Source organism: Polypterus senegalus, chromosome 8 (genome assembly GCF_016835505.1).
Source record: "Polypterus senegalus isolate Bchr_013 chromosome 8, ASM1683550v1, whole genome shotgun sequence".
In the NCBI taxonomy this organism is placed as follows: Eukaryota; Metazoa; Chordata; class Cladistia; order Polypteriformes; family Polypteridae; genus Polypterus; species Polypterus senegalus.
Window position 1 is genome coordinate 158,822,100 of NC_053161.1, and position 17,351 is coordinate 158,839,450.

A 17,351-nucleotide genomic window follows, 5' to 3' on the forward strand; every position below is an offset into this window, starting at 1 on the left:
GTGAATTTCCTCTTGGGATTAATAAAGTATCTATCTATCTATCTAGTTAAAGAGAGGAGAGAAGTACTTCCGTTAAATAAGCCACAAAGGTTCACAGGAGATGCAGATCTCTGTAGGTAACGTACCTGAAACAGTAAATATGCTCAATATCTCCAATGCCAACAGAGCAATGGATAAGGAGGCTGCACAGCATCCAAGTTCTGATTGTACTGTACATCTAAACGAATAACTAAAGTAAGTTAAAATTGTAAATGCCAGGAATATACTATATACATACCAAAATAATGACACCAACATTATTCTCAAGACATCTATTCTAAAATGTCTCCATTAATTATGCTTTGACAAATTCAATAAAATTTGCTAACCATCAAGATGCTTGCATTTTGCCTGTTTTCTGATGTACTCTGATTGTTTACAGTTCATGGATTGCAGGAAATTTGGGCGTGGAAGCCAAAATCTCTGCCACCATTCATTATTCATTATATATCATTACATATACACCAATTTTTTTTTTTTTTAATGCATGGTACACTAATCCATGAATGCCTATTACTTTATGACGGGCCACCAGGCTAATTTACATTGCAGATATGAATTATTTTCATATTAACGTGCCGCTTGTCTCCATTAACAAACATAGCTTTCACATCATTTTCGTGTTGCCTTTGAATTTGTCTATCATTCCGTCAACAAGCACATCCTTTGCTTCTTACTTGAAAAGATGAAAACTTTTGAATTTCATAATACCTTGAAACTGTATCTTTTACTGGGAGAATCTGCCTCCAGCGCAACAATGAGGAAGCAAAGTAAAATGTGACATGTGCCCATAAAATTTACACTTCAAAATAAATGGCAGATGATTTTGCAGCTTGTGACCTACAGCTTTTTTTTTTTTGTACCTACAGTTTATTACACAAAGAAATGGTGATAAGGAATTTTATTTTCAGATGTTATACAACTTTGGCGATCCTGTGGGGGGAAAAAGAAGAGGTCATGGTATTTTTCAGTTTTAAGATTACTGGCTACATTATCTCAATTTCTTTTCTGATACAGAACCTATATATTTGTATATAGTATTTGTTGGTATGGTTTTGAGTTGTGGTACAGTGTCATAAATAGGCCCCTATTATTTTAATTTGCTTATTGAAATAATACATTATTTGCTTACTGATTTTGCTGCTGGTTTAGAGTCATAACATGGAGTTAGACTGAACTGAAATATAATGGGGAAGGGGAAGCCATTAACAATAACATATTTCTAACTGCTCCATTTAGAATAAACAATGCCCTTTTTGTATTTTGATCATGCAGGATCATCAGTGGAGATTGGCTTTCCAAGTAGATGGGCAGATTCCAGGAAAAGTCGGCTTTTCTGCGTATACAGACTCCGATACATAACAGGATGCCTTTTTGGTACGCTTTTAAAAAAAAAAAAAAAAAATAGTGAAAACTGCAACAATGGCATTCCCCAACAGCAGCCGTATGCATTATGTGTTATTCTCAGTGGTAAGACTATCCTGAGATTGTCTGTTTAATAAGTATCCTGTTAGGACATCCCATGTTCCATCGATTCAGCTGGCATGAATGGCGTAATCTATATTTACTTGTATGCGTAGTAAGCAACATCAGATTTTTAATATTTGAGATGAAATATAAACACAGTAACAGTTTATCTTCTCAGGTCACTTTAAGTACCAACAGTAACAGCGTTTTTGCAAATACTTTTTTTTTTTTTCCCTTGAGGTATTATGTTTTGTTGTTGGGAAAAAAAACTGTGAAACAAAAAAAAAAAAGACTTTAGTTTACTGTAGCACCCATTTTCTCCTTTTCCAAAAGTGGAATTATCCATTACCCTTCGAGTAGATATTGGGGTTACAATTCATGTAGAACTTCATATGTAATGTGACGTGGTCACACACAGTTACCTGTCTTTTGGTTAGTCTATTATCTGCACTGTGGTTACTCTTTGGGGTGTACCAAAATATGAGAAGGAACAAGAGTACAGTATGCGGTAGGGGCAGACTTTATTAATGTGTGAACATTGTAAACTGTATTCAGCTATTGTGTTGTATATATTGTTAACTGTTCAAGTGAGATAGATGCGTCTGGCCAGATTATAGGGCAACAACTGAAGAAGGAAGTACAGACAGATGGAGTTGGAGGACTGGGCATTACCCCTGCCAAACATCTCATGAATCCTCCATATGAATCTCAGTTTTGATCTTTGGTGTCTTTTCAGTATTTTACTTAATTTTTTCTGCAGCTTCTGAAAATCTGATCTTCATTTAATCAAATTTAGTATCACTATAGTGGCTGCATGTCTCTGGTAGGACTGAGTCTGAACTTAAAATGCTATTAGTCATGTGTAAAATTTTGAATACTCTAGATCATTCTATATTTTGAAGTGTCTGCAACCCCATATTCCTCAATGTAAAACCAGAACCTCAAACACTGATTTGTTTAATATAAAGACTCAAATATAAAAGAATTGTGGTGGTGGCAGCTTTCTGCACTTGTACATGAAAAATCTGGACTGTTTTGCCAATAGAGATAATGCAAGGTTACAAATGTAGTGCATTTCAAAAAACCTCAACAAACCCAGTTTCCTAATTTTACTTTTACTATTTCCTACTTGCATCAAATGTAATAGATTATAATTGGTACTTCATACAATTGTTTGATTTGCACAATCACCGTCTTTCTTTGTTTTTATGGTGGTGCCCTGCACCTGGTCAAGTCCTTCATCATCGCCTGTGATGCTACGGAAAAGTAAATTTCACTAGATCCACCGGACATGAAAATGTAATTGGACTAAAACTACCACATTTTTATATGCTATGATGTGTAGAGGGGACTGGGCAGACTTTAGCCTTGGACCCCCTACAGGCTGATTTTGTCCAGCATTCTTGCCAGCTGGAATTTTTGTCTTCCCCTCCTCTCTTGCCATTTGACCATAGCAGATCTCTCTATTATTTAAAAAAAAAAAATCCTTGGACGAGACGTTTTAGCCTGGGACGAAACGTGACTTTTTCAGGGAGATACTTTCAAGTCCTGCGAGACGAGACTTTGTGCCAAGAGATTAAACTACGCCCATGGCCGCAAATAAAAGACAAAAAGTAGATGACAAAGTAGAACGTCGTAAAAAATTCAAAAACATTGGCGCAATACACATGCAGAGCAAGTAAGAGATAATGAAAGTACTAAAATTCTCAAAAAAATATGATAGTAAAGATTGCATTAGTGCAAACAAATGAAAATTATCACTCTGTGAAATAACAAAACAGCAAAAAGAGATTGAATAAATTGTTCGGATTTAAACTTTAAGTCGGAGACTTGTAGCTCGTCTAATTTGTGTTGCCATCAGGGAAAAGTAGAGTTTCTTCCCAATGAAGAGGCGTATCCGCAAAAATTAAAAGATTTGTTGTTTGGTGAAAGTGAAATCCACATAACGCAAGCGGCAGAGATGCAAAGTGGCGCATAGTGCATGCCGGGGGGTCAGCAAGCGAAGCCCCCTAGTATTTCTTAAAAAAACCAAGTGCCTTTCCACTAGCTTGTTTACTATAATAATACCTGTAACTTACTTTTGCAGTTGTAATTTTTTTTTTCCTTGTAAAGCAATTTGGGCTACACTTCTTGTGCTCTAGAAATAAATTTTGTTGGACAAATTTTAAGAGACTGATCAAGAAAAATATTAGTTTAAATATAACAAATTAAACTGTGCCCAGTGGAGGGTGGAAGACTAGCGGGCTGAGGTTATTCTGACTTGAACTGATTACCATCACACCTAACTATTTGATTTGCTCACTTCTGTCTTCCGACTGTGGCCGTCCAGGGGTTTGTCTAATCTTAGGAGTTTTTTGTTTTCCTATCCTCCGTGTCAGCAGGTCATCCAATCACATTCAGGAATCAAGAACTCCATCTACATTTGAAATCAACTGAAAACGCTATGGACTGTTTAATTTGCTTTTGCATCTTTTCATTAACTTTAATAACGTCAAACTGTTTCTGCTCAATTGGTTGCCATGTACATATATGCCTAGGTAAAATTAAGATAAACTGCATATGGTATATATTTATATACATAAAAATTAGATCTCTTTGTTCTAATGTCAACCTTAATGTATAAATATTTTAATTAGAAAACATTTTTTCAGATAAGAGTGAAGGTTTAATTTGCACTTTAGTTGTCAAATTTTGCTTAACAATACCTGGCTGATTTTGTATTTAGTATAGTTACATTTATTATAAACTATCATAGTATTAATTAATGATAAATAGATAGATACTTTATTAAGCATACTGATAATAAACAATATTAAATTAAAGAGTGATAACAATGCAGGTATAACAGACAATAACTTTAAATAATGTTAACGTTTACCCCCCCAGGTGGAATTGAAGAGTCGCATAGTGTGGGGGAGGAACGATCTCCTCAGTCTGTCAGTGGAGCAGGACGGTAACAGCAGTCTGTCACTGAAGCTGCTCCTCTGTCTGGAGATGATCCTGTTCAGTGGATGCAGTGGATTCTCCATGATTGACAGGAGTCTGCTCAGCGCCCGTCACTCTGCCACAGATGTCAAACTGTCCTCCAGGTAAATGTGGCATATCTTTGACTTTATTGATTAATCTGTGGAAATTACCTTGAGATGCACGGAAGTGTATGATAATATATGGTATATGAATAAAGTTGATGTTATAATTATTATTAAATATGTTGTGCCATACTTTAATTCTGAAAATTCTGTTTTTGATTGCTAAGTAAAATCTTCCCAGTTTTGACTGCATCTCAGTGAGCAGTTCTTCTACGGCAAGTGAGCTAACAAAAGAGAGACGTGAAGAGCAAGAATCCACTGGGTTGATGTGGCAAAGCTCAGTGTGGCACAACAGAACTGAAAGGTACACATTTTTCCTGCTCAGTTGGCCTTTTTAATTGGTTTCTACAGATAAAAAGGCTTTCACCGGTTGAGATTTTGTGGGTTTTTGGGGAAAAAAAACAACATATTGAACTTTTGGCTAATTTTAAAATTAAAAATAACATTGGTACAGTTGTGCGAAGCTCAGCATGAATATAATTTAGGGCTGAAATTGCGAGAAAAGAATACAAACCCATTACAAAACCACACCCTGTCCCTGAACTAAGTGGTGGGGTATTGAGTCCTTAACTTTTTCAGGGAAGGCACAGACATCTAAACTTTGCTTAATGTAACAAGCAGTAAAGCAACTTTACAGTACGAAATGAAGCACAAAGGTCTAACAGAACTAATTTACTGGTCTGCCCTGAATCTACTGTCATAAGCAAACCTTCAGCTCCTTGAAGCAGAGCAGTTTCACAGCTGCGCAGTGCTCTCAAACCAGACTGAAAGGGTTCTGTCAGTTTATTACAACTTAAGTAACTGGTACGTTGGGAGATCACAACACGCTCAAGAACTTTAAACAGAAAAGGTAAGTGAGAGACAGGTTGAAAATTGTTCAGATTGTCAGCATTAAGACCATACATTTTTATTGTTGGGGTTACAGTAGCAATTTTACAAAGCCAGTGCGTCAAGAGATGCATTTATTATTGTTGTAACAGTTAGGATCATGGCATGTAGGCATACTGTAGGACTTGATATAGTGTGGTGGAGATGGGGCCCAGTGCACAAGTAGTAGGCCTCCTCTTACAGAATAGGTCATTTTTAAATGTACCGGTAGATAAAACTGATGAAAATTTAGAAATGGGGCTGGATGGAAGGGGAACATACAAATAGGAGGATGAACTTGTATTAGTTCACTTATTAAGGGTTTTTAATTTTATCACAGAAAAAGTAAAGCTTTTTTTTTTTTTTAAACAGTCAGCAATGGGAGAGGCGATCAGGCCAAATGCAAGATGTAGTTTATTAACCACAGAGAACAAATCCCGGTTATCATGGCCACTCTTATGTACTATACATTCTTAGCTATAGTTAGTGTATCAATTTAAGCTTTTCTTAAAAGCCAATCGTCTCCCTGGGAACACAAAGTTGTATCTATGGTTGTTGTCTCAACAACAAATGACATACGGTATTTTACAAAACACATGTAGACATGTTGTGTTAGAAAATTATTAATGTATTCCAGTATTTTAAAGACAACATGCTCATTATGCGATCAAAGTGAACACACAGTCCGTTCTTTGAGTTTTAGTATTCCTGTTGGGCAGAAACTATGCAGAATTCCTCCTTTGCCTTGAACTTCACGGCTGCTAGGATTTCTGTAAACCACCAGATGTTACTATTTCCGAAGAGCCGACTTCAGATCTTTTTCTGGAACAATCAGGAAGAAACCTCAGAGGCTTGAAATGGCTTCCTCCTACGACCAATGCTAATGACATCTACTACCAAAATTTTAGCGAGCTGTCTCCGAACTTTAGGCCCGACGATTCTACCCCTTTAGTGACGTCCCGAACCTTCTTATCCTCTCCTTTGGCCACGTCTCGCTTCACCGCTATTTAAAATGAGTGTAATTATATTTTTTACTGCATCTGTAAGAAAACTTCAGCTTCAAAAACACTAGCAAAAACAAAATCCACGTGCCTCCTTCCTAAAGCCGACTGTGGTGCTACGCTCTTCCTAATAATGCAAACTGATTTTCAATCGAATTAAAACTATATAAAATAATAATACAGATTGTATCAAGTATGTTTATTATGTAACGTAAATGTCTCAGTGGGAAGTACTGGATTAAACTTCATTGACCAGTTCGGGCTGTCATGTTGCCCACCTATGCTAAATTACTCTTCGTATTTTCAGTGTCATAGATCAGGTTCCTAAATAAGAAAATATTTAAACTTACCTCCAATTTTTTTTAAACAATGGATGGTGACAGCAGGATGCAGCATGAGTGGCTGTCATCAACGAGATAGCGATCGCGCGAGATGTTTGCGAAGGAGCTGTCTGTGCTAATAACGATCTGATTGGCCAGAAGTCGGTGGCTAGCCGACATCAAAAGGAAAAGGGAGAACGGAGTGTCAGATGCAAGGAAAGATGAGGTTATATATTTGACTTAAGGGGAAACTGTAATTTTTAGCTAGACTTTTATGTTATTTTAAATTTTTATTTAATTAAGATTTGTGTATGAAACATTTCTCATCTGCTTTAAAGTGATTTTATTTCAAAACTTCACCCATGGTGTGAATTGGTATATCCGAGACATAGAACCAGTGTTGCCAATTTAGCGACTTTGTCGCTATATTTAGCGACTTTTCAAATCCCTCTAGCGACAATTTTTTTAAAAAGCGACTAGCGACAAATCTGGCGACTTTTTCTTGTGTTACTGGAGACTTTTGGAGACTCTAATGTGTCTTTACTGACTCTTCTCACCTTGCCACAGCAGCCTGCCGCTGCCGTCCCCTCCCTCGTCCCAAAGCACTCACAGACAGGCCTGTCCTCTCGCAGGAGTCCCCAGCTGCAGTTACAGCAGGAGATGCTCACTCCTATGAGTCTCGACTGCAAATGAATTGCCCATGCGCAAATCCGCCGTTAAGTGATCCCGCCCTGGCTTGTAAGCGGAATGTAAATTAAAAAAAATATATATATAAATAGTAAAATATATATAGTAATATATATTTATATATCTGTGTATAAAAACTACGACGGTACGACGGAGCTTTAGTGCCACGTTAAAAATAAAAAAATATGTAAATCTACAAGAATAAACTCAATGTTATGAGATAAAAGTCGAAATCTTACAAATGGGTTTGTCAGATACAAATACACATTCTTACCATATTTCAAGCTTCAAATAAGTGTCACGTAACTTTATGAAAGCCATATGACAGAATTGTTTCTTACTTTCGGTTTCTGAATTTGCAAATAACTTGCATGTGCAGCGTGAATTATGCAAATTACGTGATGACGTCATCTAGCGACTTCTAGCGACTTCTACGACAGCTAATAGCTACTTTCCTTACTGACGAGTTGGCAACACTGCATAGAACGCGAAAGAGAGAGAGACAGAGAGAGATTGGCAGATTGACAGTCTAGGGGTGGTTTTCCATGAATTCCTAACGCAAAGCTGGAAGAAGTAGGAAAAATGAAATTACGTGCTGCGCCTATTTAATACATGAGGATGGTAATGATCTAATTAAGGAAATTTCTAAAGATTGTTGGGAATATACATATGGGAAGATGAAACGCAAGTCTTACGGGAAAAGAGTGACATCATTGATATCAGATTCAGGATTAAATGAAGATTCACTTTAAAATTAATAATAATAAATTCAGGATGGCCATCTGACTTTCACCGGATTCATCTTTAGAGACTTGAATTATGATTGTGTACGTAAAGACGCCATCCATCTACTAATTATAAATCAATGTTTATAAGATTGTATGGATTTTTTTTCTTTGTTACCAATTCTATACTATTCTTACATGATCTTGATTGCCTTTTTCTTTTCTTGTAACTTTCGCTTTGACTTCTTGTAAAGCACTTTGAGCTACAATCTTTATATGAAAATGTGCTATATAAATGAATGTTGTTGTAGTTAGGCCACAGATTGATTTTAATCGAAGTCAGGAAGTAAAAAGTAAGAATTTTTGAATGTATCAAATAACAGAATATCTGGATAGGAAGTATACTGATTATATTCAGAAATACACAAATGGATCAAAGGATCCAGAGAAAGGCTGAGTGACATTAACATTTTATTTAAAACAAAAATTGAGAAGGAACTTGGTGACAAGTTTTTCAGATAAATTGTGTCAATTTTTTGGGGTCTTGAATAGGTAACTGACATAAAGTTGCAGAAAGTTACGGATTTACCTGATAAAGAGTTATGAGTCTGGGAAATTGGCTAATAGAGAAGATTTTATTTTAAAAACTTAAACACAAATTTACAGGATTATACACAAATAAAGTATTAGCAAAACTGGTATGGATTCTAGGACATACAGGTATAGCGGGTAATGAGATTGCTGAAAAATTGCCACAAAAGCATTGAGTAAAGAACAAGCTGATTTAGAACTGGGCAGCAAGGTGGCACAATGGTAGCCTCGCAGTTAAGAGACCTGGGTTTGCTTCCCGGGTCCTCCCTGTGTGGAGTTTGCATGTCCTCCCCGTGTCTGCCTGGGTTTCCTCCCACAGTCCAAAGACATGCAGGTTAGGTGGACTGGCGATTCTAAATTGTTTCTAGTGTGTGCTTGGTGTGTGTGTGCCCTTGCCCAGGGTTTGTTCCTGCCTTGCTCCCTGTGCCGGCTGGGATTGGCTCCAGCAGACCCCCCGTGACCCTGTAGTTAGGATATAGCGGGTTGGACTGACTGACTGATTTAGAACTACGTTTGGGAAAAGAACATTTTAACAAGTGATTAAAAATTGATAAGTGAGTGGGAAATAGTGTGGCAATATGGCACTAAGAGAAGGCACTTATATCAACTAAAACCAACAGTCAAGGATAAAAATAAATTTAACAGCCAGTCAAGGAGAGAAGAAGTGACAAATAATAGACTCCAGTGAGGACATTATGGACTAAATTAGGATTTATGTCATATTGAAAAATGTATGGATGGCAATTGCATGGAATATATGCAAAAAGAAACATTACAATACTTTATAATGTCTTGCAAAGAGTTTAGGAATGAACGTTAGAAACTAATAAATAAATTCAATCAAAGCTCCTTTTAATCGTTTTAGTGATTTTTTTTAAAGATGATTATAAAGAATTGATTTCAAATTAAAATTATTTATGATGTATTTAAATGATACAGGGGAAAGCAATAGCTTTTGAGAAGAAAAGATAATAAATGATTTAGAAACAAATTAAGGAAAAGTATATTGTTTATTATACAGCAGATAGCAGCAAAACCTCACAGGAAGCATTGTCGGCTTGACATACTGGAAAAAAGAGAGAGAAGTTGCTTTCGATTTTAAGTTGGATAAAGTGTCTGGAAAAGATTTAAAAGTAGGCAACATAAGGAGAAAACGTGATGGTTATGGATGAGGTGGTATTGTTGGTCACATGTCAAAAATCATAATAAAGACAACAAATCAAAGGAAAGATTTCAAGGATTCAGTAAATAAAAAAGGGATACTGGATACTTTAAATGGTTATAAGATCTGCTTATAAAGGTAAGAGCAGTTTGTATGAGACAGACTCTCCTAACGTAGTATATGATGAATGTCAACTTTGAATAAAGCTGTTGTGAACAGATACTCTAGGTGAGGATGTGAACAGTAGGACTGCATCAAGGAGTGGCGGAGACGTGCATCGTTTGTAACTGTTTGTTTAATCCTTAGAAATAAATGGCAAGTTTTGGTGAGCTAAACCCCAGCCTAGAAGTGAATTTCTTCCCCACCCTCACAGAGCAAACAAAGAATAACACGTGGTGTAGGAAGTGAAGAGAAGAAAAATGTGGAGGGAGCTGACTGGCGGTCTACGCCCCAAATGGGAAGAAGGGGCAGAGATGATGATGATGATAGTTGACAAAGTGCAAAATATCTGCGATTAAATCATTTCTGTGTTAATTTTTCAGATTGACAAGCTTTTCTTTATTAATTGGAGCAGGTGTGAAATCTACTTGGGTTCAAATGTCAAAATCTGCATTCTGAGAAAGAATGAAGAATAATCTGTTGTGTGTGTATGAGCGTGTTTGTTTTTTTGCACATGAGTGAAAATATTCTTAAATTTTAAGATCTGGTTGTGTGCAGGAGTGCAATCACACTCTAGGGCTACTCCAATGTAACTTCAGGCATTTAGAAGGGTAAAACTTTCCATTTTTTGTAAAGTAAGTACAATAGTAAAAACTCAGAATGCAATTTATTGAAAGTTGGTCTAAACATTTCACCCAGTTAGCGTGCAAGCAACATAACTACACAGTAACTTCAACAACCGTCAATGATAGTCTGCAAATAAATCTAAATTTATTTTTATGTGCTTAATGTTAGCTTATATTACCTGCAATATGTAATGATGGCTGGCCTGTTAATTATGCCTGATTTTAGTGACTATAAAAGAACGGGAGAATGAATAATCATATAGAGATCTTGATTATATCCGTCATGGTGGTTTTAATTTCTTTACAAAAGCCATTAGTGCAAAACGCTTTATTTGACTTTCGTTTTTCACTATAACAGCTCTTGTGTTTTTTTATACCACAAATGTGATACCAGGACACTTTTTTTTTTTCTGCTAAGGTAGACGTCTGCATTCTTATATAGCAGAGGGGCCTGACACGAGCTTTTCATGCTAAACGATGACCAGACATGGGCGCTTAGACTTTATTGAGAAGGTCAGGATTGGGCAAACATAGCTTAGATGAATCTCTAATCAATTTTGCTTCTTAAATGATCATCAATATTCTAGTCAATACTGTTTTACTGTAAAAGCGCATGCAGTCAAAAAATAAATAAAAAGACAGTGTGTAGGCCTCTGTGGTGATGTTTTCTTGTTAAAAATGGCCGTTTTAAAAAAGTATAATAAGAATTATATGCATAGCAGCCTGTAAAGGCATATGCACGATTACCGGCTGGTGTACTCCTTTTTCTACACTCTTGTACGCTAAATTCTTTTCGGATGGGAAAACTGCAACATGTGCCATGCTGCACTGTAAAAACACTGGTTCTTTAATGGCATTTTATGGTTCTTTATTGGGCTGTGTAGTTCTTCATAGAACCATTGAATGATAAAGCACCATTTCATTCTGGGAAGGGTTCTTTGCATATGAAGTTGGTTCTTTTTATTTTGAAAAATGTACTAATATGTAGAAAAAAATATTTACTGCATGGTAGGCCACATACTGTAGCAGGACACTAACAGATTAAGGAAATCTGAACTCAGCCTGTATGCAGTGAGAGTCCTTTTAAAATCAGGACCCATTGTTATTTCACAATTCTGTTAAATCTGGTTATTTACTGTGAGGAGCCTGTTATGGATCTAAATAAATTTTTATCTGAACCCTTCACGTGGACGGGTCTTTTGAGAACCAAAAATGGTTCCCCTTATGGCATCACTCTGAAGAACCTTGATTTTTAAGAGTGTGGGAGAAACTGCACAGAAATGGGAGAGGGGTCTAAAAGGAACCCACTGATCCGACCTCTATAACAAGGAACTTGCATCACCTTTGGAAAAAAAAAACTATAGTCATATATCAGACCATAGTGTTTGTGTATATATTTTTATCTACAGAAACTACCTATTAATTTATTTATTTAATGAGTTTCTGTTAAAAAAAATGAAACTCCCCTTGGAGACAAATATGTAATCTCATCTAATCAATTCAAAGTGTTATGATATTGAAACTCTTCAGCAAGCCCTCCAAATCAGCTCTTATTTCTTTCTTGTGTTTTTCACACTCTTTATGCCATGCACACTCTGTACATTTTATGATACAACTCAGGACACACTTCTCAGACGTTACAGTTTGAAGCGCTGGCACCGTCCATATTCAGCATTTCCTTGTGTCCACAGTGGCTGCATTTGTTCATTCCACACTGCAGTTTGGCTTCTTCCAGATTTGATTCTCATGGAGGTTGCCTTAAAAAAAAAAACAAAAAAAAAAAAACACAACTTATAAATCTTAGATAATTTTTTTTTGTCAAATCATCATGCTGGTCAAAATGGTGAGGATCTTGGCAGTGAAAGGCAGCAGCTTATGGATAAAGTAAAGAAAAACATATGAACCTGCAACCTAGTCAACATCAAAAACGGAGCTCACTTTTTCCCCTGAGAAGAAAGGAGATAGTCATGGATGATCCATTGGTCTCCATAGCCTGACAGAGGTGGCCAGGGCTGTGAGTTTTATCCAATGTGACATTAAGGTTGTGGGGTGGCGTTGCTGGTTTTTTGAAAGAAAACAAATTGTTAATTTGTGATTTTTGTCATATGTATATGAAGACTTTCATCTTATTGCCGAGGTGCAACTGATAGGAACATCTCTGACATCCCTGGAGAAGCTTTCAACAGCTCTCCTCAAAATGCGTAGAGAAAGAACTGGCAAGACAGCACAATAATTGAAGACTCTTTTAGAAATACAGAATGAGCAGACCCCTAATAAAGATCAGAACAGGATTTGTTTGGGCTCGTAAGCCTCAATTTTACATAACATGTGTCTGTGTTGTAGTTAATGCTATTAAAATATTTATAAATTTATATAATATATCATGTAGCAAAATCACATACTACCACCAAATGCATGCAGTTTTTTTTTTTATTTATATTTTATTTTCAGTAATACACAACCAATTAACTGCATATACAAAGATCTAATGTTTTAAAGAGACTTTTCTCATCTGAAAATCAGTCTTTCACATTCTGAATGTAAACAGAAGATTAATCTGAATATTTCATTTGGATCAGATATCTGTTCATCTTTAGTTCATCTTTGTTTTGTCTGTCCACGAGACCTTTTATCAGATTTCCACAGACTCTTTTAAGTACTGATTCACAAACTGTAATCAGGCCATCCCGTTTTTGTAGCTAACAGTACATTCTACACCTCATAATTCTTCTCTTTAAAATGGGAATGAAAATGTGTTTATGCAACAAAGCAAATTATACTGTAAATGTTTGTACTCCAGTCATTGGAAATGCACATTTTTCCTTCAATATCATGGACTATAATTCCAGATTGTATTCTTCTGCAGACCGCCTTAAATGGTGAGAGGTACACCAACAATATTTTACCAGAGAAACAGAGATGATTCTTCATTAAAATTAAAAATAAAATTGTGACCAGCAACCTGGAAGTGTAGTCAACAAACTGTTCAAAAGAAAAGAAAATATGTTTGGTATATTGACACACTTTTCCTTGATTCCCCCCTCTGCTCCACAGTTTAAAATTACAAACTAAACAATTTAGACATTGCAGACTTTCATTTAAGGGAATTTGCATACATTTCAGTCATATGCCACTTTTTCTACATGGCTCCCCCATTCCAGGGCACCATAATGTTTGTGACACCGCAATGGCATGTCTATTAAAGCTGTTGTCACATTTAAGACTTTGTTTGTATATCCCTTGCATATGATTCACAGACATCACCAGGTTCTGAGGATCTTCTCTAGTGGTGTTCTGCCAAGCCTCTAATACATCCATCTTCAGCCCCTGCTTGTTTTGGGGGATTGTCTCCTTACGTTTTCTCTTCAGTATATGAAAGGCCTGCTCATTTGGATTCAAATCAGGCAACTGGCTTGGCCATTCAAGAATTTTCTATTTTTTAGCTTTGAAAAACACCTGTGTTGCCTCTGCAGTATGTTTGGCTCATTATCTTGTTGTACGACGAAGAGCCGTCCAGTGGGTTTGGAGGCATTTAGTGGAACTTGAGCAGATCAGGGGCCTCATGCATAATGCTGTGCGTCGAACTCACACTATAACATGACGTAAGCACAAAAGCCGAAATGTGCTTACGCACAGAAAAATCCAGATGCAGGAATCTGTGCGAACTCCAACTTCCGCTACATAAATCCCGGTCAGCATGAAAAGTAGCGCACGTGCACGCGCCTGCTGTCAAGCCCCCATTCCTCCAAGAATTACTCCTCTTTGAATATGCAAATCAATATAAATAGCCCTTAAGCTCAGCATTCTGTGAAAAGACAATGGGAAAAGCACTGGGAAAATATCAGAATTTCAGCGAATACCAAGTGGAGGCAAAGGAAAAACATACTATTTGTTCAAATAAACCGTGGGATAATCAACAAAAGGAAGTTGATCGAGTGACATAGTGTGTCGGAGAAACTTGAAAGCTCAAGTTCACAAAGTTGCACAGTGCCGGAAATAAAAAAGAAGTCACATATCAAAGTCGCAGTGAAAAGCCGAGTCGTAGCCCACCGTCTGAGTGTCATATAAAAGCTTATTAGGGTACAGAGAAAAAAGGCACACGGTGGGGAAAAAAGCATGAAATGTCAACTTTAATCTCGAAATTTCCACTTTAATCACGTAGTTTATTTTGTCATTAAAGTAGAACATCATAAACTTCATCTTAAAATCCTTTAATTTACTAGTTTCTCAAATCCCATCGTAACTAAAGTAGCACGTTAAATGCTTTGTTTTGTATTTGATCTTCAATGTGCTCTGTGTGTGTGAATCACCACGTGCTTCCATTCTTTCTCTTTCTCCGACAGGACACAGAATCCATTACTTTCGTGATATTACAGCTCTCTGAATAATTAAAATACTGAGATGTATACGTGATATAATTTTCATGATGATTGGAATGAAAGCATGTTATTAAGAACACGATGGCGCAGTGATTGTTCATGTCTCACACTAGATGCTGCTGCGCCATGCGCGACCTTCGATGAAATTATTGTAGCAGTACTGTCTCTTTCAAACATACTAACCTGCAATTCCTGTCCTTACTTTTCTTTCCCCAAATACCCAATCGCCACACAATCAGCTCTGTAATAGACGTTAAGCCATCTGTAAGCTTACAACGATGATTCTTCAAAACTTTTAAGGAACACTGAAATATCTTCATAGTACGTGTTTAATTTTTCTGTCCGTCTATCCTTCCAGTGTCGCGCCAGCCTCAGTAAATATACAGCGCGAGGCAGGAACAATACGTGAACTTGCTAGCGCTGCGCACCGTGTCCTCACATGTTTAATTATTAACAATATAGATTATTTAAATGAAGTTAAAGTTTTATCTGTATAATATAATCAACATATTTTGCTGCATTTCATCTTAAAAATGACATTGTCATCATATGTAAATACGCGCTTTATAAAGTGGCTCAGGTTGTGTGATATTATAACTGTAGTGCAAGTTTACAGTGAGGTGATTGTACTTATAAGTACACACAGTTCTACAAGGTGCAATTGATTGAGTGCATTTAAAGTTCTTGGGATGAAACTGTTTCTGAACCGCGAAGTCCGTACAGGAAAGGCTTTGAAACGTTTTGCTGTGGCTGAGACAGCGTGTCCTTGAAGCTGTATACCGATAATTCTCTTTCCGATTAGCTGCTGCTGTGATTCCCCACTCAGATACAGTGATATAAATACTCCGAGTGGTGCAGTGAGAGAAATATGGAAAAAGATGATCCGATGTGGCAACCCTTAATGGGAGCAGCTGAAAGAAGAAGAAGAAGAGGATGCAGTAAGAGTAACAACGCTAAAGCAGTTATGGTATTTGGAATACTATGGCTATTCCCTGGACCATTATATTGTTACAAGTTAATTACAATCAGATGCATTACACTAATAAACAATATGCGGTTAGTTTCAGTGTATTTATAAAGCCACGTCATGAAAATAAAGAGTAATCACACAAGAACAGTAGCACTGCTTTGACGCTGGGTGCCGCCAGTCTTCAAAACTGAGCAGAGAACTTGCGTACGACATGGTGTGAGGTACCGTGGAAATGTGCGTGGCTTTACGCCAAGTTTAGGTTTTATACATAGCAATTTGAACATGGAAACGTTCTTATGCAACATTTCCGTGCGTACGCACCATTTATACATGAGACCCAGATGTTTCTACACACCTCAGAATTCATTGTGTCACTGCCATCTGCTGTTCCATCATCAATGAAGAGAAGTATGCCAGGACCTGTGGTAGCCATACATGCCAAAGCCATAACACCCTTACCACAGTGTTTAACAGATGAGGTGGTCTGCTTTGGATCTTGGGCAGTTCCTTTATGTCTCCACACTTTGCTCTTGCCATCACTCTAATGAGGTTCATCTTTATCTCATCTGTCCACAAGACCTTTTTCTAGAATTCTGCAGGCTCTTTTCAGTCCTTTGTCACAAACTGTAATCTGGCCGTCCTGTTTTTATGTCTAATTAGTGGTTTGCACCTTGCAGTGTGGCCTCTATATTTCTGTTCATGAAGTCGTCTGCAGATAGTCTTCTCTCACACACACACATCGGCTCCCTGAAGACTGCTTCTGATCTGTCAGACAGATGTTTGGGGCTTTTCTTTTACCAGAGTGAGGATTCTTCTGTCCTCAACAGTGGAGGTCTTCCTTGGGCTACCAGTCCCTTTGCGATTACATAGACCACCTGTGCCTTCTTTCTTCTTAATGATATTCCAGACAGTTGATTTAGGTCATCCTAAGATCTTATCGATGTCTCTAATGGTTTTATTTATGTTTTATAGACTCATTGTAACTTCTTTGACTTTTATTGGCACAGCTCTTGGCCTCCTGTTTAGCAAATGCAACTACAGACTCTAAAAGGTAGAAGTAAGCCAAGGTATCTTATGAAGCAATGACACCCACCTGAGGAATCACAAACACTGGTGACGCCAATGGTCTCAAACATTATGGTGCCCTGAAATGGGGGGTACCATGCAGAAAAATTATTGATATTTTTACATGGTGTGACTGAAACGTATGTAAATCCCCTGAAATGAAATTCTGCAATGTGCACTTTAATCATGTCTGAATTGTCTGAG

At 37.1% G+C, this 17,351-nt stretch overlaps 1 protein-coding gene across 1 annotated transcript in view; it reads right to left on the reverse strand.

The window, feature by feature from the left end:
- The window catches only part of LOC120533164 (NACHT, LRR and PYD domains-containing protein 12-like), a 39,857-nt gene extending 32,981 nt beyond the window's left edge, over positions 1-6,876 (reverse strand). The window contains exon 1 of the mRNA XM_039759867.1: positions 6,814-6,876. The gene's annotated coding sequence lies outside the window, so the exon portion shown is untranslated. The remainder of the gene's footprint in view (positions 1-6,813) is intronic.
- Between the last annotated feature and the right edge of the window lie 10,475 nt (positions 6,877-17,351).